The 27,720-nt window shown below is 48.0% G+C and overlaps 1 protein-coding gene and 4 non-coding genes across 5 annotated transcripts in view; 1 reads left to right on the top strand and 4 right to left on the bottom strand.

The window, feature by feature from the left end:
* Positions 1-15,678: 15,678 nt before the first annotated feature.
* Positions 15,679-15,760, bottom strand: trnal-uag (transfer RNA leucine (anticodon UAG)). Its single transcript has one exon. It is a non-coding gene; the product is annotated as a tRNA-Leu (tRNA).
* A 104-nt stretch (positions 15,761-15,864) lies between these two features.
* eef2k (eukaryotic elongation factor 2 kinase) overlaps positions 15,865-27,720 on the top strand; it is a 99,697-nt gene continuing 87,841 nt past the window's right edge. Inside the window, exons 1-2 of the mRNA XM_070900791.1 lie at positions 15,865-16,066; positions 16,778-16,930. The gene's annotated coding sequence lies outside the window, so the exon portion shown is untranslated. The remainder of the gene's footprint in view (positions 16,067-16,777; positions 16,931-27,720) is intronic.
* LOC139225933 (U1 spliceosomal RNA) lies at positions 17,966-18,121 on the bottom strand. The gene has a single exon (XR_011587180.1). It is a non-coding gene; the product is annotated as a U1 spliceosomal RNA (small nuclear RNA).
* On the bottom strand, positions 18,430-18,585 carry LOC139225932 (U1 spliceosomal RNA). The gene has a single exon (XR_011587179.1). It is a non-coding gene; the product is annotated as a U1 spliceosomal RNA (small nuclear RNA).
* On the bottom strand, positions 18,795-18,866 carry trnag-ucc (transfer RNA glycine (anticodon UCC)). Its single transcript has one exon. It is a non-coding gene; the product is annotated as a tRNA-Gly (tRNA).

Below are 27,720 nucleotides of genomic sequence, written 5' to 3'. Positions count from 1 at the left end.
CCCTCACTGTAACACTCTGATATACCCCACAGCCCTCACTGTAACACTGATATACCCCACACCCATCATTGTAACACAGATATACGCCACACGTCTCACTGTAACACACTGAAAAACCCCACACCCCTCACTGTAACACACCAATTTACCCTACACCTCTCACTATAACACAATGATATACCCCACACACCTCTACAACACTCTGATATACCCAACACCCCTCACTGTAACACACCGATATAACCCACACCGCTTTGAACATACTGATATACCCCACAACCTCACTGTAACATTGATATACCCCACACCCCTCACAATACCACACTGATATACCCCACACCCCTCACTGTAACACACTATACTCCCCACATCCTCACTGTAACACTGATATACACCACACCCCTCACAATACCACACTGATATACCCCACACCCCTCACTGCAACACACTATACACCCCACACCCCTCACTGTAACACACTGAAAAACCCCACACCCCTCACTGCAAGTCACTGATATACTCCACATCCTCACTGCAACACTGATATACCCCACACTCCTCACTGTAACCTCACACTGTAAAACACTGATATACCCCACACCCCTCACTATAACACACTGATATACCCCACACCCCTCACTATAACACTGATATACCCTACACACCTCATTATAGCACACTGATATACCCCACAGCCGTCACTGTAACACACTGATATACCACACACCCCTCACTGTAAGACACTGATATACCCCGCACCCTTCAATGTAACACACTGATATACCCGACACCCCTCACAGTAACACTGCTATATCCCACACACCTCACTAAACAACACCGCTTACTGTAACACACTGATATACCCCACACACCTCACTGTAACACTGATATACCCCACACACCTCACTGTAACACACCGATATACCCCACACCTCTCACTATAACACAGTGATATACCCCACACCCCTCACGGTAACACATTGATATACCTGACACCCCGCACTGTAACACTGTGAGATACCCGACATCCCTCGATAACACTCTGATATACCACACACCCCACACTATAACACTTGGATACACCCCACAACCCTCACGTAAACACATCGATATAACCCACACCCCTCTGTAATACACTGATATACTCCACATCCTCACTGTAACACTGACATGCCCCACAGCCCTCACTGTAACACAATGATATACCCCACACCCCTCACTGTTACACACTGATACACACCACACCCCTCACGGTAACACTGATATACCCCACACCTCTCACTGTAACACTGTGATATACCCCACACCACTCACTGCAACACTGATATACCCCACACCCCTCACTGTAACACAGATATACCCCACACCCCTCACTGTAACACTCTGATATATCCCACACCCCTCACTGTAACACTCTGATATACCCCACACCCCTCACTGTAACATACTGATATACCCCACACCCCTCACTGTAACACTCTGATACACCCCACACCCCTCACTGTGATATACCACACATCCCTCACTGTAAGACTCTGATATATCCCGCACCTCTCACTATAACACACTGATATACCCCACACCCCTCACTGTAACACTCTGATATACCCCTCAGCCCTCACAGTAACACTCTGAAATACCCCACACCCCTCACTGTAACATACTGATATACCCCACACCCCTCACTGTAACACACTGATACACCGCACACCCCTCACTGTGATATACCCCACACCCCTCACTGTAAGACGCTGATATATCCCACACCTCTCACTATCACACACTGATATACCCCACACCCCTCACTGTAACACTCTGATATACCCCACACCCCGCACTAACACTCTGATATACCCCACACCCCTCACTGTAAAAGTCTGATATACCCTACACCCATCACTGTAAGACGTTGATATACCCCGCACTCCTCACTAAAACACTGATATACCCCACACCCATCACTGTAACACTGATATACCCAACACGCCTCACTGTAACACTCTGATATACACCACATCCCCCACTGTAACACTCTGATATACACCACACCCCTCACTGTAACACTCTGATATAGCCCACACCCCTCACTATAACAGTCTTATATATTCCACACACCTACTATAACACTCTGGTATACCACACACCCCTCACAGTAACAGTCTGATATATCCCACACTTCTCACTATAACACACTGATATACCCCACACTTCTCACTGTAACAGTCTGATATACCCCGCACCCTTCACTGTTATACACTAAGATAGCCCACACCCCTCACTATAACACATTGATATAGCCCACACCACCCACTGTAATACACTGATATACCCTGCACCACTCACTTACACTCTTATATACCCCACACCCCTCACTGTAACACACTGAATACCCCACACCCCTCATTGTAACACTGATGTACCCCACACCCCTCACTGTAACACACTGATATACCCCACACCCCTCACAATACCACACTGATATACCCCACACCCCTCACTGTAACACACTATACACCCCACACCCCTCACTGTAACACACTGATATACCCCACACCCCTCACTGCAAGTCACTGATATACTCCACATCCTCACTGCAACACTGATATACCCCACAGCCCTCACTGTAACACACTGAATACCCCACACCCCTCATTGTAAAACTGATGTACCCCACACCCCTCACTGTAACACACTGATATACACCAAAGCCCTCACTGTAACACTGTGATATACCCCACACCCCTCACTGTAACACAGATATACCCCACACCCCTCACTGTAACACTCTGATATACCCCACACCCTTCACTGTAAGACGCTGATATACCCCGCACTCCTCACTAACACTCTGATATACCCCACACCCCTCACTGTAACACACTGATATACCCCACACCCCTCACTGTAACACTGATATACCCCACACCCCTCACTGTAAGACGCTGATATATCCTGCACCCCTCACTAACACACTGATATACCCCACACCCCTCACTGTAACACTGATATACCCAACACGCCTCACTGTAACACTCTGATATACACCACACCCCCCACTGTACCACTCTGATATACACCACACCCGTCACTGTAACACTGATATACATACACCACATCCTCACTGTAACACTCTGATATACCCCACACCCCTCACTATAACACTCTGATTTACCACACACCCATCACTGTAACACTCTGATATACCCCACACCCCTCACTATAACACTCTGATATAGTCCACACCCCTCACTATAACAGTCTTATATATTCTACATCCCTCACTGTAACACTCTGATATACCCCACACCCCTCACAGTAATAGTCTGATATATCCCACACCTCTCAATATAACACACTGATATAGCCCACACCACCCACTGTAATACACTGATATACCCTGCACCACTCACTTACACTCTTTTACACCCCACACCCCTCACTGTAACACACTGAATACCCCACACCCCTCATGTAACACTGATGTATCCCACACCTCTCACTGTAACACACTGATATACACCACACCCCTCACAATACCACACTGATATACCCCACACCCCTCACTGTAACACACTATACACCCCACACCCCTCACTGTAACACACTGATATACCTCACACCCCTCACTGCAAGTCACTGATATACTCCACATCCTCACTGCAACACTGATATACCCCACACACCTCACTGTAACACACTGATATACCCCACACCCCTCACTGTAACACACTGATATACCCCACACCCCTCACTGTAACACTGATATACCCTACACACCTCATTATAGCACACTGATATACCCCACAGCCCTCACTGTAACACACTGATATACCCCACACCCCTCACTGTAAGACACTGATATACCCCGCACCCTTCACTGTAACATACTGATATACCCGACACCCCTCACAGTAACACTGCTATATCCCACACCCCTCACTAAACCACACCGCTTACTGTAACACACTGATATACCCCACACACCTCACTGTAACACTCTGATATACCCCACACCCCTCACTGTAACACACTATACACCCCACACCCCTCACTGTAACACACTGATATACCCCACACCCCTCACTGCAAGTCACTGATATACTCCACATCCTCACTGCAACACTGATATACCCCACACACCTCACTGTAACACACTGATATACCCCACACCCCTCACTGTAACACACTGATATACCCCACACCCCTCACTGTAACACTGATATACCCTACACACCTCATTATAGCACACTGATATACCCCACAGCCCTCACTGTAACACACTGATATACCCCACACCCCTCACTGTAAGACACTGATATACCCCGCACCCTTCACTGTAACATACTGATATACCCGACACCCCTCACAGTAACACTGCTATATCCCACACCCCTCACTAAACCACACCGCTTACTGTAACACACTGATATACCCCACACACCTCACTGTAACACTCTGATATACCCCACAGCCCTCACTGTAACACACTGATACACCCGACACCCCTCACGGTAACACTGATATACCCCACACCTCTCACTGTAACACTGTGATATACCCCACACCCCTCACTGTAACACAGATATACCCCACACCCCTCACTGTAACACTCTGATATACCCCACACCCCTCACTGTAACACTCTAATATACCCCACACCCCTCACTGTAACATACTGATATACCCCACACTGCTCACTGTAACACTCTGATATACACCACACCCCTCACTGTAACCTCACACTGTAAAACACTGATATACACCACACCCCTCACTATAACACACTGATATACCCTACACACCTCATTATAGCACACTGATATACCCCACAGCCCTCACTGTAACACACTGATATACCCCACACCCCTCTGTAATACATTGATTTCCTCCACATCCTCACTGTAACACTGACATGCCCCACAGCCCTCACTGTAACACAATGATATACCCCACACCCCTCACTGTAACACTCTGATATACCCCACAGCCCTCACTGTAACACACTGATACACCCCACACCCCTCACGGTAACACTGATATACCCCACACCTCTCACTGTAACACTGTGATATACCCCACACCCCTCACTGCAACACTGATATACCCCACACCCCTCACTGTAACACAGATATACCCCACACCCCTCACTGTAACCTCACACTGTAAAACACTGATATACCCCACACCCCTCACTGTAACACACTAATATACCCCACACCCCTCACTGTAACACACTGATATACACCAAAGCCCTCACTATAACACACTGATATACCCCACACCCCTCACTATAACACTGATATACCCTACACACCTCATTATAGCACACTGATATACCCCACAGCCCTCACTGTAACACACTGATATACCACACACTCCTCACTGTAAGACACTGATATACCCCGCACCCTTCAATGTAACACACTGATATACCCGACACCCCTCACAGTAACACTGCTATATCCCACACCCCTCACTAAACCACACCGCTTACTGTAACACACTGATATACCCAACACACCTCACTGTAACACTGATATACCCCACACACCTCACTGTAACACACCGATATACCCCACACCTCTCACTATAACACAGTGATATACCCCACACCCCTCACGGTAACACATTGATATACCCCACACCCCGCACTGTAACACTGTGAGATACCCGACATCCCTCGATAACACTCTGATATACCACACACCCCACACTATAACACTTGGATACACCCCACAGCCCTCACGTAAACACACCGATATAACCCACACCCCTCTGTAATACACTGATATATTCCACATCCTCACTGTAACACTGACATGCCCCACAGCCCTCACTGTAACACAATGATATACCCCACACCCCTCACTGTAACACTCTGATATACCCCACAGCCCTCACTGTAACACACTGATACACACCACACTCCTCACGGTAACACTGATATACCCCACACCTCTCACTGTAACACTGTGATATACCCCACACCACTCACTGCAACACTGATATACCCCACACCCCTCACTGTAAAACAGATATACCCCACACCCCTCACTGTAACACTCTGATATACCCCACACCCCTCACTGTAACACACTGATATACCCCACACCCTTCACTGTAAAACACTGATATACCCTACACCCCTCACTGTAACACTCTGATATACCCCACACCCCTCACTGTAACATACTGATATACCCCACACCCCTCACTGTGATATACCCCACACCCCTCACTGTAAGACGCTGATATTTCCCGCACCTCTCACTATCACACACTGATATACCCCACACCCCTCACTGTAACACTCTGATATACCCCACAGCCCTCACTGTAACACTCTGATATACCCCACACCCCGCACTAACACTCTGATATACCCCACACCCCTCACTGTAAAAGTCTGATATACCCTACACCCATCACTGTAAGACGCTGATATACCCCGCACTCCTCACTAACACTCTGATATATCCCACACCCCTCACTGTAACACACTGATATACCCCACACCCCTCACTGTAACACTGATATACCCCACACCCCTCACTGTAAGACGCTGATATATCCTGCACCCCTCACTAACACACTGATATAGAAACATAGAAAACATAGAAAATAGGTGCAGGAGCAGGCCATTCAGCCCTTCTAGCCTGCACCGCCATTCAATGAGTTCATTGCTGAACATGAAACTTCAGTACCCACTTCCTGCTTTCACACCATACCCCTTGATCCCCCGATTAGTAAGGACTTCATCTAACTCCCTTTTGAATATATTTAGTGAATTGGCCTCAACTACTTCCTGTGGTAGAGAATTCCACAGGTTCACCACTCTCTGGGTGAAGAAGTTTCTCCTTATCTCGGTCCTAAATGGCTTACCCCTTCACCTTAGACTGTGACCCCTGGTTCTGGACTTCCCCAACATTGGGAACATTCTTCCTGCATCCAACCTGTCCAAACCCGTCAGAATTTTAAACGTTTCTATGAGGTCCCCTCTCACTCTTCTGAACTCCAGTGAATACAAGCCCAGTTGATCCAGTTTTTCTTGATAGGTCAGTCCCACCATCCCGGGAATCAGTCTGGTGAATCTTCGCTGCACTCCCTCAATAGCAAGAATGTCCTTCCTTAAGTTAGGAGACCAAAACTGTACACAATACTCCAGGTGTGACCTCACCAAGGCCCTGTACAACTGTAGCAACACCTCCCTGCCCCTGTACTCAAATCCCCTCGCTATGAAGGCCAACATGCCATTTGCTTTCTTAACCGCCTGCTGTACCTGCATGCCAACCTTCAATGACTGATGTACCATGACACCCAGGTCTCGTTGCACCTTCCCTTTTCCTAATCTGTCACCATTCAGATAATAGTCTGTCTCTCTGTTTTTACCACCAAAGTGGATAACCTCACATTTATCCACATTATACTTCATCTGCCACGCATTTGCCCACTCACCTAACCTATCCAAGTCACTCTGTAGCCTCATAGCATCCTCCTCGCAGCTCACACTGCCACCCAACTTAGTGTCATCCGCAAATTTGGAGATACTACATTTAATCCCCTCGTCTAAATCATTAATGTACAATGTAAACAGCTGGGGCCCCAGCACAGAACCCTGCGGTACCACACTAGTCACTGCCTGCCATTCCGAAAAGTGCCCATTTACTCCTACTCTTTGCTTCCTGTCTGACAACCAGTTCTCAATCCACGTCAGCACACTACCCCCAATCCCATGTGCTTTAACTTTGCACATTAATCTCCTGTGTGGGACCTTGTCGAAAGCCTTCTGAAAGTCCAAATATACCACATCAACTGGTACTCCTTTGTCCACTTTATTGGAAACATCCTCAAAAAATTCCAGAAGCTTAGTCAAGCATGATCTCCCTTTCACAAATCCATGCTGACTTGGACCTATCATGTCACCATTTTCCAAATGCGCTGCTATGACATCCTTAATAATTGATTCCATCATTTTACCCACTACTGAGGTCAGGCTGACCGGTCTATAATTCCCTGCTTTCTCTCTCCCTCCTTTTTTAAAAAGTGGGATTACATTGGCTACCCTCCACTCGATAGGAACTGATCCAGAGTCAATGGAATGTTGGAAAATGACTGTCAATGCATCCGCTATTTCCAAGGCCACCTCCTTAAGTACTCTGGGATGCAGTCCATCAGGCCCTGGGGATTTATCGGCCTTCAATCCCATCAATTTCCCCAACACAATTTCCCGACTAATAAAGATTTCCCTCAGTTCCTCCTCCTTAATAGACCCTCTGACCACTTTTATATCCGGAAGGTTGTTTGTGTCCTCCTTAGTGAATACTGAACCAAAGTACTTGTTCAATTGGTCTGCCATTTCTTTGTTCCCCGTTATGACTTCCCCTGATTCTGACTGCAGGGGACCTACGTTTGTCTTTACTAACCTTTTTCTCTTTACATACCTATAGAAACTTTTGCAATCCGCCTTAATGTTCCCTGCAAGCTTCTTCTCGTACTCCATTTTCCCTGCCCTAATCAAACCCTTTGTCCTCCTCTGCTGAGTTCTAAATTTCTCCCAGTCCCCAGGTTCGCTGCTATTTCTGGCCAATTTGTATGCCATTTCCTTGGCTTTAATACTATCCCTGATTTCCCTAGATAGCCACGGTTGAGCCACCTTCCCTTTTTTATTTTTACGCCAGACAGGAATGTACAATTGTTGTAATTCATCCATGCGGTCTCTAAATGTCTGCCATTGCCCATCCACAGTCAACCCCTTAAGTATCATTCGCCAATCTATCTTAGCCAATTCATGCCTCATACCTTCAAAGTTACCCTTCTTTAAGTTCTGGACCATGGTCTCTGAATTAACTGTTTCATTCTCCATCCTAATGCAGAATTCCACCATATTATGGTCACTTTTCCCCAAGGGGCCTCGCACAATGAGATTGCTAATTAATCCTCTCTCATTACACAACACCCAGTCTAAGATGGCCTCCCCCCTAGTTGGTTCCTCGACATATTGGTCTAGAAAACCATCCCTTATGCATTCCAGGAAATCCTCCTCCACCGTATTGCTTCCAGTTTGGCTAGCCCAATCTATGTGCATATTAAAGTCACCCATTATAACTGCTGCACCTTTATTGCATGCACTCCTAATTTCCTGTTTGATGCCCTCCCCAACATCATTACTACTGTTTGGAGGTCTGTACACAACTCCCACTAACGATTTTTGCCCCACACCCATCACTGTAACACTGATATACCCAACACGCCTCACTGTAACACTCTGATATACACCACACCCCCCATTGTAACACTCTGATATACACCACACCCCTCACTGAAACACTGATATACACCACATCCTCACTGTAACACTCTGATATACCCCACACCCCTCACTATAACACTCTGATTTACCACACACCCATCACTGTAACACTCTGATATAGCCCACACCCCTCACTATAACAGTCTTATATATTCCACACACCTCACTGTAACACTCTGGTATACCCCACACCCCTCACAGTAACAGTCTGATATACCCCGCACCCTTCACTGTTATACACTGAGATAGCCCACACCCCTCACTATAACACATTGATATAGCCCACACCACCCACTGTAATACACTGATATACCCTGCACCACTCACTTACACTCTTATATACCCCACACCCCTCACTGTAACACACTGAATACCCCACACCCCTCATTGTAACACTGATGTACCCCACACCCCTCACTGTAACACACTGATATACCCCACACCCCTCACAATACCACACTGATATACCCCACACCCCTCACTGCAAGTCACTGATATACTCCACATCCTCACTGCAACACTGATATACCCCACACCCCTCACTGTAACCTCCCACCGTAAAACACTGATATACCCCACACCCCTCACTGTAACACACTGATACACCCCATACCCCTCACTGTAACACACTGATATACCCCACAGCCCTCACTATAATACACATATACCCTACACACCTCATTATAGCACACTGATATATCCGACACCCCTCACTATAACACTGATCTACTCCACACACCTCATTATAGCACACTGATATACCCCATAGCCCTCACTGTAACACACTGATATACCCCACACCCCTCACTGTAAGACACTGATATACTCCGCACCCTTCACTGTAACACACTGATATACCCGACACCCCTCACAGTAACACTGCTATATCCCACACCCCTCACTAAACCACACCGCTTACTGAAACACACTGATATACCCCACACACCTCACTGTAACACTGATATATCCCACACACCTCACTGTAACACACCGATATACCCCACACCTCTCACTATACCACACTGATATACCCCACACCCCTCACTGTAACACACTATACACCCCACACCCCTCACTGTAACACACTGATATACCCCACACCCATCACTGCAAGTCACTGATATACCCCACACTGCTCACTGTAACACACTGATATACCCCACACCCCTCACTGTAACACTGATATACCCCACACCCCTCACTGTAAGACGCTGATATATCCCGCACCCCTCACTGTAACACTGATATACCCCACACCCCTCACTGTAACACTCTGATATACACCATACCCCCCACTGTAACACTGATATATCGCACATCCCTCACTGTAACTCACTGATATACCCTACATCCCTCACTGTAACACACTGATATACCCCACACCCCTCACTATAACACTCTGATTTACCACACACCCATCACTGTAACTGATATACCTCACACCCCTCACTATAACACTCTGATATAGCCCACACCCCTCACTATAACAGTCTTATATACTCCACAGCCCTCACTGTAACACATTGATATAGCCCACACCACTCACTGTTAGATGCTGGTATACCCAGCACCCCTCACTAACACTCTTATATACCCCACACCCCTCACTGTAACACACTGATATACCCCACACCCCTCACTGTAACACACTGATATACCCCACACCCCTCACTGTAACACACTGATATACCCCACACCCTTCACTGTAAAACACTGATATACCCTACACCCCTCACTGTAACACACTGATATACCCCACACCCTTCACTGTAAAACACTGATATACCCCACACCCCTCACTGTAACACTCTGATATACCCCACACCCCTCACTGACACTCTGATATACCCCACACCTCTCACTGTAACACTGATATACCCCACACCCCTCACTGTAACACACTGTTATACCCCACACCCCTCACTGTAAAACACTGATGTACCCCACACCCATCACTGTAACACTCTGATCTACCCCACACCCCTCACTGTAAAACACTGATGTACCCCACACCCATCACTGTAACACTCTGATATACCCCACACCCCTCACTGTAACACTCTGATATACCCCACACCCCTCACTATAACACATTGATATACCCCACACCCCTCTCTGTAACACTCCAATATACCCCACACCCCTCACTGTAACACTGATATACCCCACAACCCTCACTGTAACACTCTGATATACCCCACACCCCTCACTAACACTCTGATATACCCCACACCCCTCACTATAACACACTAATATATCACACACACCTTACCATAACAGTCTTATATAACCCACACCCTTCACTGTAACACAGATATACCCCACACCCCTCACTGTAACACTCTGATATACCCCACACCCCTCACTGTAACACACTGATAAACCCCACACCTCTCACTGTAACATTGATATACCCCACACCCCTCACTGTAAGACGCTGATATATCCTGCACCCCTCACTAACACACTGATATACCCCACACCCCTCACTGTAACACTCTGATATACCCCACACCTCTCACTGTAACACTGATATACCCCACACCCCTCACTGTAACACTGTGTTATACCCCACACCCCTCACTGACACTCTGATATACACCACACCTCTCACTGTAACATTGATATACCCCACACCCCTCACAGAAACACTCTGATATACCCCACACCCCTCACTGTAACACACTGATATACCCCACACCTCTCACTGTAACATTGATATACCCCACACCCCTCACTGTAAGACGCTGATATATCCTGCACCCCTCACTAACACACTGATATACCCCACACCCCTCACTGTAACACTCTGATATACCCCACACCTCTCACTGTAACACTGATATACCCCACACCCCTCACTGTAACACTGTGTTATACCCCACACCCCACACTGACACTCTGATATACACCACACCTCTCACTGTAACATTGATATACCCCACACCCCTCACAGAAACACACTGATATACCCCACAGCCCTCACTATAACACACTGATATACCCCACACCCCTCACTGTAACACTCTGATATACCCCACACCCGTCACTGTAAGACGCTGATATATCCTGCACCCCTCACTAACACACTGATATACCCCACACCCCTCACTGTAACACTCTGATATACCCCACACCCCTCACTGTAACACACTGATATACCCCACACTCCTCAAGGTAAAACACTGATATACCCCACATCCCTCACTGTAACACTCTGATATACCCCACACCCCTCACTGTAACACTCTGATATACCCCACACCCCTCACTATAACACACTGTTATACCCCACACCCCTCTCTGACACTCTGATATACCCCACACCTCTCACTGTAGCACTGATATACCCCACACCACTCACTGTAACACACTGATATACCCCACACCCCTCACTGTAAAACACTGATATACCCCACACCCCTCACTGTAACACTCTGATATACCCCACACCCCTCACTGCAACACTCTGATATATCCCACACCCCTCACTGTTATACACTGAGATAGCCCACACCCCTCACTATAACAGTCTTATATACTCCACACCCCTCACTGTAACACATTGATATAGCCCACACCACTCACTGTAAGATGCTGATATACCCCGCACCCCTCACTAACACTCTTATATACCCCACACCCCTCACTGTAAGACGCTGATATACCCCGCACCCCTCACTAACACTCTGATATACCCCACACCTCTCACTGTAACCTTGATTTACCCCACACCCCTCACTGTAACACTGATATACCCCACACCCCTCACTGTAACACTCTGATATACCCCACACCCCTCACTAACACTCTGATATACGCCACACCTCTCACTGTAACATTGATATACCCCACACCCCTCACTGTAGCACACTGATATACCCCACAGCCCTCACTATAACACACTGATATACCCCACACCCCTCACTGTAACACTGTGATATACCCCACACATCTCACTGTAACACTGATATACCCCACACCCCTCACTGTAACACTCTGATATACCTATCATCATCCATCATAGGCTGTCCCTCGGAATCGAAGAAGACTTGCTTCCACTCTAAACATGAGTCCTTAGGTGACTGAACAGTCCAATACAAGAACCACAGTCCCTGTCTCAAGGGGCAGATAGTCGTTGAAGGAAAGGGTGGTTGGGACTGGTTTGCCGCACGCTCCTTCCGCTGCCTGTGCTTGGTTTCTGCATGCTCTCGACGATGAGACTCGAGGTGCTCAGCGCCCTCCCGGATGCACTTGCTCCACTTAGGGCGGTCTTTGGCCAGGGACTCCCAGGTGTCAGTGGGGATGTTGCACTTTATCAGGGAGGCTAGTTGCAACTGATGTAATCCACTCCCCTCACAGTAATTCCCGCCCTAAATATCTATGCCTCTCTACTTCTCTCTCCTCCTTTAAGATGCTCCTTAAAATATCTAGGTCACCTATCCTAATTTATCTTATATGGCTCGGTGTCAAATTCTGTCTGATATCGCTCCTGTGAAACACCTTGCGGAGGTTTACTGTGTTAAAGGCAGTATATAAAGGCAAGTTGTTATTTACACAATATTCATAGAATCATAGAAATTTATGGCATAGAAGGAGGCCATTTGGCCCATCGTGTCCACATCGGCCGACAAAAAGCTATCCAGCCTAATCCCACTTTCCAGCTCTTGGTCCGTAGCCCTGTAGGTTACGGCACTTCAGGTGCATATCCAAGTACTTTTTAAATGTGATGAGGGTTTCTGCCTCTACCACCCTTTCAGGCCGTGAGTTCCAGACCCCCACCACCCTCTGGGTGAAGAAATGTTCTCAACTCCCCTCTAATCCTTCTACCAACTACTTTAAATCTATGCCCTCTCGGCTAGGGGAAATAGGTCCTTCCGATCCACGCTATTTAGGCCAATCATAATTTTACATACCTCAATTAAGTCTCCTCTGCTCCAAAAACCCCAGCCGGTCCAATCTTTCTTCATCGTTAAAATTCTCGAGTCAATCCTGGCACCATCCTTGTAAATCTCCTCCGTACCCTCTTTAGTGTAATCACATCTTTCCTGTACTCTAGCTGTGGCCTAACTAATGTTTTTTACATAATAAAATCAGAAAATGCTGGAAATACTCAGCGGGTCAGGCAGCATCTGTGGAGAGAGAAACAGAGTTAATGTTTCGGGTCGATGACCCTTCGTCAGAAGTGGAAAAAGTTAGAGATGTAACAGGTTTTTAAGCAAGTGTAGGGGCAGGGAAAGGAGATGGGGAGGGAAGAACAAAGGGGACGGTCTGTGATAGGGTGGGAGGCAGGAGAGATTGAGAGACAAAAGAGATGATGGTGCAAGGCAAAAGTAGATGGTGATGGGACAAGTTAAGAAACAAAAGATGAGTCTAGATAGGGTGTAAATGGAGATGGCAGAATCACCAACAGCTGCCGTATGAAAGAGAAAAAAACACAGAAAAAAAGAAGAAAAAATGGTCAGAGGTTATGATCTGAAATTGTTGAACTCGATGTTGAGTCTAGAAGACTGTAAAGTGCCTAAACATAAGATGAGGTGCTGTTCCTCGAGCTTGCGTTGAGCTTCGTTGGAACATTGTGGTTGGCCGAGGACGGAGAGGTGAGAGTGGGAGTGGAATTAAAGTGACAGGCAACCGGAAGCTCGGGATCACACTTACGGACTGAACAAAGGTGTTCCGCAAAGCTGTGCATCGTCTCCCCAATGTAGAGGAGACCACATCGTGAGCAGCCAATACAGTATACTAAATTGAAAGAAGTACAAGTAAGAACATAAGAAATAGGAGCAGGAGTCGGCCATCTGGCCCCTCGAGCCTGCTCCGCCATTTAATAAGCTGATCATGGACTCAGCTCCACTTCCCCGCCTGCCCCCCATAACCCTAAAATAAATCGTTGTTTCACCTGGAAGGAGTGATTGGGGCTCCAGACAGAAGGGAGGAGGTAAAAGGGCAAATTTTAATGTTTTATACAGTTCTAGCATAACCCCCCCTGCTCTTGTATTCTATGCCTCGACTAATAAAGGCAAGTATTCCGTCTACCTTCTTAACCACCTTATCTATCTGACCTGCTACCTTCAGAGATCTGTGGACCTGTACTTCAAGATCCCTTTGTTCCTCTACACTTCTCAGTGCACTACCATTTAATGTGTATTCCCTTTCCTTGTTCGCCCTCCCCAAATGCATTATCAGGACTGAATTCCATTTGCCACTTTTCTGTCCAATATTAATTTCATGCTATTGCTTTTAGGTGTGATATTGAAAATAACTAGCTGAGTATGAAAATTCATTTTTCAGCCTTTTATACAATTTAATGGTAAATAAAGAACGTTAATCATTACATTTTTGAAGCCTAATTTAGGAAAAGGAAACCTTGGCAGCGGTGGGATTCGAACCCACGCCATCGAAATGACTGGAGCCTAAATCCAGCGCCTTAGACCACTCGGCCACGCTACCGCGGTGGGAGAGGCGCTTCCCAGCCCGTATTTCTCCGCCAGCACGCAGCCGCAGTGCTTTGGCCCGCGGTTACCACAGCAACCGGGTCTGGGCCTAGGGCCTGGGCCTTCCGCCCACGGGTTACCGGTCGCTGAGTGTTTATGGTTGTTTCCTGTCGGCCCGGGAGGCGGTGCCAGAACATTCGGAGGAGCGCTCTACCCCTGGGGCTGAGAAGCGCACCCGGCCAGAGGGCAGTGAGGGGAGAAAGACTTGCATTTCTATAGCGCCTGTCACGACCACTGACTGTCTCAAAGTGCTTTACTTTTGGTGTGTAGTCAGTGTTTTAATATCGGGAGGGGGGACACAGCGGGCGGGGGGACACAAGGACAGGTGGGGAGGGGGGACACAGCGGGCGGGGGGACACAAGGACAGGTGGGGAGGGGGGACACAGCGGGCGGGGGGACACAAGGACAGGTGGGGAGGGGGGGACACAGCGGGCGGGGGGACACAAGGACAGGTGGGGAGGGGGGGACACAGCGGGCGGGGGGACACAAGGACAGGTGGGGAGGGGGGACACAGCGGGCGGGGGGGACACGGGGGCAGGTAGGGGAGGGGGAACACGAGGACAGGTGGGGTAGCAAAGGGGGGCAGATGGGGTCAGGTATGGTTAAGGGAAGGCAGGGGTGGATGTGCGAGGGAATGGGGCAGGCCGGCAGGGATTGGCAGACACAAATGAAACTGGGAATAGGATAATGGGGCGTGGGTTGAATCTAGTTAAAAGTACCTTTAGTGCTGATATCAGGAGGTTCTACTCGGCAGAGAGTGAACAACACTTAGGAACAAAGGAATAGGAGGAGGCCATTCAGCCCCTTGTGCCTGTTCTGCCATTCAATGAGGTCATGGCTGATCTGTGATCAAACTCCATGTGATAGTGGTGGAGTCAAAAACCCAGGAATCATTTTAGTATTGTTCTGGATGGCTGAATTAAGATAGGTCGACTATCCTTCCTCATCCATAATTATCTTGTGATCTTAACAGGGGACTGAGAGGGGAGGCATACAATACGGTGTGCCAGGAACAAGAGGGCATAGACTAATGCTGGTGAAAGGAAAGTTCAAGCCAAATGTCAGGAAGAACATCCCTCAAAGAGTGATCAACACTTAGAATGGTCCATCAGGTAGGGTAGTGGAGGTGAGATCCTTAAATTCATTCAAGGTTCAGTATCTTGTGCTCATCTGAGAGGTGAGGGCCAGAAAATTAAAGGAGAAGAACTTTCTCTTCAAATTACACCTCCATATCTGCTGATTCAGAAGAAAAAGGCCCTTCGGACTAATCATAGAATCATAGGGCTGGAAATTCGGCGATTTTGCGACCGGGTTTTTGGTCTAGTTCATCTTTTTTGGCGAAAACACGCAGAAATTTTGGTGACGTTTTCAAATACCGCTGGGGAGAGCGCTGCCGGGCAAGACTGGTTACTGCACAAGATAAAGGTACGCGGAGTCAGAGGAAATGTATTAGCATGGATAGAGAATTGGCTAACTAACAGAATGCAGAGAGTCGGGATAAATGGGTCCTTTTCGGGTTGGAAATCGGTGGTTAGTGGTGTGCCACAGGGATCGGTGCTGGGACCACAACTGTTTACAATATACATAGATGACCTGGAAGAGGGGACAGAGTGTAGTGTAACAAAATTTGCAGATGACACAAAGATTAGTGGGAAAGCGGGTTGTGTAGAGGACACAGAGAGGCTGCAAAGAGATTTAGATAGGTTAAGCGAATGGGCTAAGGTTTGGCAGATGGAATACAATGTCAGAAAATGTGAGGTCATCCACCTTGGAAAAAAAAAACAGTAAAAGGGAATATTATTTGAATGGGGAGAAATTACAACATGCTGCAGTGCAGAGGGACCTGGGGGTCCTTGTGCATGAAACTCTTTTTGGAGTTTACCTGTAAAACAAAAACATTAATCGGTGCCACCCGCCCTGGATGACACACCATACATTTACAAGGCCCTCTTTTTTTTTCCTTTTTTTGGGTTTTTTTTTGGGGCACTAAAATCAAATTTTCCTTTTTCCAGTGCCCCCTATAAAAGGGGAGGGGGACACTAAAAGCACCGGCAATTAAAACAAATTAAACTTTAAAACGTAAAATCAAATTAAAATTTGGTTGCCGGGCGTGATGGTGCACTCCAGTCCCTCCGGTGCCCACCTTGTGCATGAAACTCTTTTTGGCGCGAACGCAGTCCCCCACTACCACAAATTTTACAGTCGAGTATCCCGCATTTGGGGACATCGCAGGCGTCAGCACACCCGAAGTGCAATGGGCTAGCCTCGTCCTGGGAATACCACCTTCTTGATCATTGTTACTCCTCTACTTGTGCATGAAACTCTTTTGAGTTAACCTGCAAAACGTAAAACATGTATCCGTGCCACCCGACCTGGATGACACACACAAGACATTTACAAGGCCCTTTTTTGTTTTTTTTGGGTTTTTTTGTGTTTTTTTTTTGGGCACTAAAATCAAATTTTTCCTTTTTTCCAGTGCCCCCTATAAAAGGAGAGGGGGACACTAAAAGCACCGGCAATTAAAACAAATTAAACTTTAAAACGTAAAATCAAATTAAAATTTGGTTGCCGGGCGTGATGATGCACTCCAGTCCCTCCGGTGCCCACCTTGTGCATGAAACTCTTTTTGGCGCGAACGCAGTCCCCCACTACCACAAATTTTACAGTCGAGTATCCCGCATTTGGGGACATCGCAGGCGTCAGCACACCCGAAGTGCAATGGGCTAGCCTCGTCCTGGGAATACCACCTTCTTGATCATTGTTACTCCTCTACTTGTGCATGAAACTCTTTTGAGTTTACCTGCGAAAACATAAAACATGTATCCGTGCCACCCGACCTGGATGACACACACAAGACATTTACAAGGCCCTTTTTTGTTTTTTTTGGTGCATGAAACTCTTTTGAGTCAATCCATGAGCTGCGGCTGGAAGAACTGCTTCCAACCAGAGTCATTAGAGGTTCATTTCATCCACAAGTAGAAATTGACAAATGTGATGGCTGGGAATTGAACCCAGGTCAACTGCTTGGAAGGCAACCATGCTTACCACTGCACCACCATCACACAGCAATCCCAAAAAGTTAGTTTGCAGGTGCAGCAGGTAATTAGGAAGGCGAATGAAATGTTGGCCTTCATTGCGAGAGGGATGGAGTACAAAAGCAGGGAGGTCCTGCTGCAATTGTACAGGGTATTGGTGAGGCCGCACCTGGAGTACTGCGTGCAGTTTTGGTCACCTTAAGGAAGGATATACTAACTTTGGAGGGGGTACAGAGACGATTCACTAGACTGATTCCAGAGATGAGAGGGTTACCTTATGATGATAGATTGAGTAGACTGGGTCTTTACTTGTTGGAGTTCAGAAACATTTAAAATAATGAAAGAGATAGACAAGATAGAGGCAGAGAGGTTGTTTCCACTGGTCGGGGAGACTAAAACTAGGGGGCACAGCCTCAAAATACGGGGGAGCCAATTTAAAACCGAGTTGAGAAGGAATTTCTCTCCCAGAGGGTTGTGAATCTGTGGAATTCTCTGCCCAAGGAAGCAGTTGAGGCTAGCTCATTGAATGTATTCAAATCACAGATAGATAGATTTTTAACCAATAAGGGAATTAAGGGTTACGGGGAGCAGGCGATTAAGTGGAGCTGAGTCCACGGCCAGATCAGCCATGATCTTGTTGATTGGCGGAGCAGGCTCAAGGGGCTAGATGGCCTACTCCTGTTCCTAATTCTTATGTTCTTAAGATTCGAAATATCGCTTTCGTCAAAAATTTTTCTCACAGCGCACCCGTATTTAGGGTGAAAAATACCGCCAGGGAAAAGCTGCATCGCAGCCCTTGGAGCAGCAGTAAGTATGAACACCTGCAAAAAAGGTAAGTTCATTTTTATTTATAATTCTTTTGCAGCGATTTGCTAGATAAGTGTCTTGTAAATGTTTTGTGAATTTTTTTTTTCCTATTTATTTTGATGTGTTTTTCCGCCCTCCATAGGCTCAACTCGCAGCAGTATCGGCCTCGGACTAAAGTTGGCGAGGATCGTGGTTTGCGCCGTGAATCCTCATGCAACGCCGATTTTTACCGCTGCGCAAATTAAACATTGAATTTATGACCTCACAGCGAAAGCGTTGTGATAATGGTAATTTTGGCGAAAAAATACCTTTACCGCTGAGATCCGAATTTCTAGCCTTATATAGAATGATACAGCACAGAAGGGCGGCCATTCGGCCCATCGAACCTGTGCCGGCTCTCTGAAAGAGCTTGCCAACTAGTTCCACTCCCCTCCTCTTTCCTCACAGCCCTGTAAATCATGTCCCTACAAGTATTTATCCAATCCCCTTTTGAAAGTTACTATTGAATTTGCTTCCACCCCCCTTTCAGGCAGTGCGTTCCAGATAAAGTTACTTTATGTTGTTGAGTCCATTTTGTGTGGCAGAACAATTGTGTGGAACTAAAGAAAGAAAGACTTGGATTTATATAGCGCCTTTCACAACTAACAGACATCTCAAAGCGCTTTACAGCCAATTTTTGGAGTATAGTCACTGTTGTAATGTGGGAAGCGCAGCAGCCAATTTGCGCACAGCAAGCTCCCACAAACAGCAATGTGATAATGATCAGATAATCTGTTTTTTTTTAACGTTGATTGAGGGATAAGTATTGGCCCAGGACACCGGGGATAACTCCCCTGCTCCTTCTTCAAAATAGTGCCATGGGATCTTTTACATCCACCTGAGAGAGCAGATGGGGCCTCGGTTTAATGTCTCATCCGAAGAAATCAAACTTTTAATTAAACACTGAAGGCAAGAACTTTGAAGTTGTGGAAATACTCAAAGTGTATAAAGGAAGGAACATTAGAAGCATTGGTTATGGCATCCTGCACTCACAACCTTCCCACAGTATGCACAATGTGACCACCAGACCCGAGGACAGACACCAAGGACACCTGCCCAGCACTGATCCACAATCAATTTAAACCTAAAGCTGAGTTTTTTCACTGCTACTTTGCCGATGATTGGCCTGTGATCTCGGACAACAGCAGCACATGCACCTCTTGCGGGCACAGTAGTTACTGGACTAAAGCTCCACAGGCCTGGACTAATCCAGAGCATCACACCATGGCAATTTGAGAATTTTCAATTCAGGTTTTTTTTAAAATTCTGCAACTAAAAAGCTGGTCTGCGTCACAGTGACCACAAAGCTGTCAAATTGTCATAAAAGCCCAATTGGTTCGCTAACATCTTACAACAACTTGCATTTATATAGTGCCTTTCACTGAGTAAACGAACCAAGGCGCTTCACAAGAGCGATCATTGAACAACATTTGACATCGAGCCACCGATATTAGGACAGATGACCAGAAGCTTGGTCGAAGAGGTAGGTTTTGAGGAGTTCCTTAAAAGAGCAGAGCGAGGCAGAGAGGTTTAGGGAGGGAATTCCAGAGGCGAAGGCCGAAGCAGTTGAAAGCACGGTGGTAAGCGAAGAAAATCGGGGGATGTGCAGAGATCTCCGAGGGTTGTCGAGCTCAAGGTTTCAGAGATAGGGAGGGGGTGAGACCATCTTCATAGCGAGGAGATTTGAGTACAGGGACAGGGAGGTGTTGCTACAGTTGTACAGGGCCTTGGTGAGGCCACACCTGGAGTATTGTGTACAGTTTTGGTCTCCTAACCTGAGGAAGGACATTCTTGCTATTGAGGGAGTGCAGTGAAGGTTCACCAGACTGATTCCCGGGATGGCGGGATTGACCTATCAAGAAAGACTGGATCAACTGGGTTTGTATTCACTGGAGTTCAGAAGAATGAGAGGAGACCTCATAGAAATGTTTAAAATTCTGATGGGTTTAGACAGGTTAGATGCAGGAAGAATGTTCCCAATGTTGGGGAAATCCAGAACCAGGGGTCACAGCCTAAGGATAAGGGGTAAGCCATTTAGGACCGAGATGAGGAGAAACTTCTTCACCCAGAGAGTGGTGAACCTGTAGAATTCTCTACCACAGAAAGTTGTTGAGGCCAATTCACTAAATATATTCAAAAAGGAGTTAGATGAAGTCCTTACTACTAGGGGGATCAAGGGGTATAGCGAGAAAGCAGGAATGGGGTACTGAAGTTGCATGTTCAGCCATGAACTCATTGAATGGCGGTGCAGGCTAGAAGGGTCGAATGGCCTACTCCTGCACCTATTTTCTATGTTTCTATGTTTCTATCTTGGTATGATGAGAGAGTTTGTAAGCCATGAGTGCAAGAAATGTCTCCAGGTTGAATTCTCGGCAGATGGGAAAAATTGCAGGGATATGGGGAAAGGGCGGGGGAGTGAGTCTTACTGGATTGCTCTTCGAGAGAGCCGGCATGGACCTGATGGGCCGAATGGCCTCCTGTGCTGTATTATCCTCTGATCACAACAACTCGCTGTTTACAAGAAATGTGTCCTCATGTTGCCTCTGGTTCCTTTGCCAATCACCTTGAATCTGTGCCCTCTGATTACTGACCCTTCTACCACTGGATGCAGTTTATCCATATTTACTCTATCAAAACCCTATCAAATCTCTTAACCTTCTCTAAGGAGAACAACCTGCTGTTGTGAAAGGCACTATATATATATATGCAAAACCTTTCTTTTCTAAATAATACATATTAGTGTAATTAATTTGTATGGTCACTTACTGTTCAGTACTGGTGTTTGGCTGCTTAAGCCTGAAACTAGGTATGGTGTTGGAGAGAATTTCTGTTGCTTCTTTAAGTTCAGGAAGATCCTGTGGAGGCACAGGAGAGAAGGACACGCTTATATGTGCTGTGAAAATGGCCGCCCTGGTCCGCCCTTTGTCTATGATTGGTCCCCTTGGAGGATAAGCCACACCCTGAAGTTTCTCTGGAATGTGTAACTGGAACTGCCCATGCAAGGTCTCACTGACTGCAAATTGTGACTCAATCCATTTTGGCTTCCAGCTCCCCAGAAAACAGGAAGAACCAACCAAAGTCCCATACCCCAGCTTAAGTGCATCCCTCCCCCAGTTAAAGCCCTTACCTCAGCACGAGCATCCCTCCCCCAGCCAAAGTCCCTCCTTATGCCAGTCCAAGTGCATGCCCTTATATCCCGCCCCCTTCCCCCCCAAAAAATGGGCCATTGTGTACGGATTGTTAACAGGTTTATTGGGTATGAAGTGAATAGTGACAGTGTAGTGATTTTTGGATTTCATCCACTCCAACAATGTCCCTTGTAGGGGGTTGGAAGAACGTGATCCGTCTTCCCTGAGTTCACTCTCTCCGCTCCGATCCCCCCCAACCCGTGTCTCGCCCCTCTCTCCCAGTCTCTCTCTCTTCCTCTCTCCCTCGCCCCCAGCCTCTCTCTCTCTCTCCCAGCCTCTCTCTCTCTCTCTCTCTCTCTCCCAGCCTCTCTCTCTCCCAGCCTCTCTCTCTCTCTCTCTCTCTCTCTCCCAGCCTCTCTCTCTCCCAGCCTCTCTCTCTCCCAGCCTCTCTCTCTCTCTCCCAGCCTCTCTCTCTCTCTCTGTCTCTCTCTCCCTGTCTCTCTCTCCCAGCCTCTTTCTCTCTCTCCCAGCCGCTCTCTCTCTCTCTCCCAGCCGCTCTCTCTCTCTCTCCCAGCCGCTCTCTCTCTCTCTCCCAGCCTCTCTCTCTCTCTCTCCCAGCCTCTCTCTCTCTCCTTCTCTCCCAGTCTCTTTTCTTCTCTCCCAGCCTCTCTCTCTCCTTCTCTCCCAGCCTCTCTCCTTCTCTCCCAGCCTCTCTCTCCTTCTCTCCCAGCCTCTCTCTCTCTCTCTCTCTCTCTCTCTCTCTCTCCCCCCCCAGTCTCTCTCTCTCTCCCCCAGTCTCTGTCCCTCTCTCTCTCTCTCCCAGTATCTCTCTCTCTCTCTCTCTCCCCCAGTCTCTCTCTCTTCCCCAGTCTCTCTCTCTCCCCCAGTCTCTCTCTCTCCCCCAGTCTCTCTCTCTCTCCCCCTAAGTCTCTCTCTCTCTCTCTCTCCCCAGTCACTCTCTCTCTCTCTCTCCCCCAGTCTCTCTCTCTCTCTCTCCCACTCTCTCTCTCTCCCACTCTCTCTCCCACTATCTCTCTCTCTCCCACTCTCTCTCTCTCTCTCCCACTCTCTCTCTCTCCCCAGTTTCTCTCTCTCTCCCCCAGTCTCTCTCTCTCTCTCTCTCTCCCCCAGTCTCTCTCTCTCTCTCCCCCAGTCTCTCTCTCTCTCTCCCCCAGTCTCTCTCTCTCTCTCCCCCAGTCTCTCTCTCTCTCTCCCCCAGTCTCTCTCTCTCTCTCTCCCCCAGTCTCTCTCTCTCTCTCTCCCCCAGTCTCTCTCTCTCTCTCCCCCAGTCTCTCTCTCTCTCTCCCCCAGTCTCTCTCTCTCTCCCCCAGTCTCTCTCTCTCTCCCCCCAAGTCTCTCTCTCTCTCCCCCCCAGTCTCTCTCTCTCTCCCCCCCAGTCTCTCTCTCTCTCACCCCCAGTCTCTCTCTCTCTCTCACCCCCAGTCTCTCTCTCTCCCCCAGTCTCTCTCTCTCTCTCTCCCCCCGGTCTCTCTCTCTCTCTCTCTCTCTCTCTCTCTCTCTCTCTCTCCCCCCGGTCTCTCTCTCTCTCTCTTTCCCCCCCCCCTGTCTCTCTCTCTCTCTATCACCCCCAGTCTCAGGCTCTCTCTCTCTCTCTATCACCCCGTCACACTCTCTCTCCCTCCCCCGTCTCTCTCTCTCTCCCCCGTCTCTCTCTCTCTCTCTCTCTCTCTCCCCCCCGTCTCTCTCTCTCTCCCCCCGTCTCTCTCTCTCTCTCCCCCCGTCTCTCTCTCTCTCTCTACCCACACTCTCTCTCTCTCCCACCAGTCTCTCTCTCTCTCTCTCTCTCCCCCCCCCACTCTCTCTCTACTCTCTCTCTCTCTCTCTCTCTCTCTCTCTCCACCCAGTCTCTCTCTCTCTCTTCCCCCCCGCCCCCAAGCACTCTCTCTCTCCCTCCTCTCTCTCTCTCTCTCTCTCTCCCCCTCCTCTCTCTCTCTCTCTCAACCCCCCCGTCTCTCTCTCTCTCTCCCCAGTTTCTCTCTAGCTTTCTCCCCCCAGTCTCTCTCTCTCTCTCTCTTCCCCCCCCCAGTCTCTCTCTCCCCCCAGTCTCTCTCTCACTCTCACTCCCTCTCCCTCTCCCCCCCAGTCTCTCTCTTTCTCTCCCCCAATCTCTCTCTCTCTTCCCCCCCCCCCCCAGTGTCTCTCTCTCCCCCCCGAGTGTCTCTCCCCCAGTCTCTCTTTCTCTCTCTCTCTCTCTCTCTCTCCCAGTCTCTCTCTCCCCCCACAGTCTCTCTCCCTCCCCAATCTCTCTCTCTCTCTCTCCCCAGTCTCTCTCTCCCTCTCTCCGCCTCTCTCTCTCCCCCCCAGTCTCTCTCTCTCTTCCCCCCCCCCAGTGTCTCTCTCTCCCCCCCCCCCCCCAGTGTCTCTCTCTTCCCCCCCCCCCCCCAGTGTCTCTCTCCCAGTCTCTCTCTCTCTCTCCCCGTCTCTCTCTCCCAGTCTCCCTCTCCCCCCCAGTCTCTCTCTTTCTTCCCCCCAGTCTCTCTCTTTCTTCCCCCCAGTCTCTCTCTTTCTCCCCCCCAGTTTTTCTCTTTCTCCCCCCAGTCTCTCTCTTTCTCCCCTCCAGTCTCTCTCTTTCTCCCCCCAGTTTCTCTCTTTCTCCCCCCCAGTCTCTCTCTTTCTCCCCCCCAGTCTCTCTCTTTCTTCCCCCCAGTCTCTCTCTTTCTCCCCCCCAGTCTCTCTCTTTCTCCCCCCCAGTCTCTCTCTTTCTCCCCCCCAGTCTCTCTCTTTCTCCCCCCCAGTCTCTCTCTTTCTCCCCCCCAGTCTCTCTCTTTCTTCCCCCCAGTCTCTCTCTTTCTTCCCCCCAGTCTCTCTCTTTCTTCCCCCCAGTCTCTCTCTTTCTTCCCCCCCAGTCTCTCTCTTTCTTGTCTCTCTCTTTCTCCCCCCAGTTTCTGGTAATGTGTAGTGTGATTGTTAAACCTTTGCTAATAAACCAACTAGTTCTTAATAGCAATGTGCTGCTATGAATTCTTAAGCAAAGAACCCATGAAGCAAATACATGACACATAGGATTAGTGATGCCAGGGACAGCTGTTTATTCAGCCACTATGGATCCTTCATACCCAAGTCTTTGCTGTAAAATCATCAGTAGAGGATCAATTTGATGAAACGTCAGATGATACAATATTCCAAATAGCATTTTTGCTTATGCTCTTAAGTCGGATCTTGGAAACTTTGATAATGAGTGGGGTGACAGTAATTTAATTCTCTACAGTAGAACGGGATCTTGTAACTAAAGAATAACTTGCATTTATATAACGCCTTTAACGTAATAAAGCCTCCCAAGGCGCTTCACAGGAGCGATTATCAAACAAAATCTGACATTGAGCCACATAAGAAGATATTTGGACAGGTGACAAAAGCTTGAGTCAAAGAGAAAGAAAGATTTGGATTTATATAGCACCTTTCACGACCACTTTGGCTTTACAGCCAATTAAGTACTTTTTGGAGTGTAGTCACTGTTGTAATGCAGGAAGCGAATTAATAATAAATAAATAAATAAAGAGGTAGATTTTAAGGAGCGTCTTAAAAGGAGGAGAGAGCGGTGATGAGGTTCAAGGGAATTCTAGAGTTTAGGACCCAGGCAGCTGAAGGCACGGCTACCAATAGTGGGACGATGAAAATTGGGGATGTGCAAGAGGCCAGAATTGGAGGAGCGCACAGATCTCGGGGAGTGGGGGGGGGGGGGGGGGGGAGGCGGGGTCGAGGGATTAGAGAAGATTACAGAGATCGGGACCATCTTGGCAATTATTGTGTAAAAGAGAGGGGACTTGCAGAGTGTTGGTTTGTGCAGTGGATGGGTCCAGAAATACTTTTCTCCTCTCTTTCACAATAGGAGAATGATCCTTTGGCTGGGTTGATTCACTAAGGAAGAGGATGCTGCCATAGACATAGTGAAGGAGGAGGTAGTGGAGACACTTGATAGGATAAAAAAAATTGATAAAGAAGAGGTATTGGAAAGGCTGGCTGCACTTAAAGTAGATAAATCACTAGGAACGGATGGGATGCATCCCAGGATGCTGAGGGAAATCGCGGAGGTACCGGCCACAATATTCCAATCCTCCATAGATACGGGGGTGGTGTCAGAGGACTGGAGAATTGCAAATGTTACACCCTTGTTCAAAAAAGAGAGTAAAGATAAAGCCAGCAACTACAGGCCAGTCAGTTTAACCTCGGTAGTGGGGAAGCTTTAAGAAACAGTAATCAGGGCCAAAATTAACAGTCACTTGGACAAGTATAGATTAATTAAGGAAAGCTAGCACAGATTTGTTAAAGGCAAATCGTGTTTAACTAATTTGTTTGAGTTTTTTGATGAGGTAACAGAGAGGGTTGATGAGGGTAATGCGGTTGACGTGGTGTCCATGGATTTCCAAAAGGCGTTCGACAAAGTGCCACAGAATAGGTTTGCCAGCAAAGTTGAAGCCGGTGGAATAAAAGGGACAGTGGCAGCATGGATACGGAATTGGCTGAGTGACAGGAAACAGAGAGTAGTGGTGAACGGTTGTTTTTCGGACTGGAGGAAGATATACAGTGTTGTTCCCCAGGGGTCGATACTGGGACCACTGCTTTTCCTGATATGTATTAATGACTTGGACTTGGGTGTACAAGGGCACAATTACAGGTTCGACGTCCAAAATCCGGAGTTCCGGAATCTGGACACCGGGCCGATCCGTGGCGGGGCCGTCCGGAAACCGGAAAATGTTCCGATATCCGGACTCCCCCTGCCTCGGTGAACCAACTTTGCCCCGGCCCGACTTCGCCCGCCGTGACTTCGCCCGCCCTGACCTCGGTGCGGCCCACCCCCCGCCCTGCCACGACTTTGCACGACCCGACCTCGCCCCGTCTGACCTCGGCCTGTCCCAACCCAACTTTGCGCAACCAGACCTTGGCCT

Source organism: Pristiophorus japonicus, chromosome 15, assembly GCF_044704955.1.
Source record: "Pristiophorus japonicus isolate sPriJap1 chromosome 15, sPriJap1.hap1, whole genome shotgun sequence".
NCBI lineage: Eukaryota > Metazoa > Chordata > Chondrichthyes > Pristiophoridae > Pristiophorus > Pristiophorus japonicus.
The sequence above is the reverse complement of the archived record's forward strand: the minus strand, read 5'-3'. Positions and strand labels throughout refer to the sequence as shown.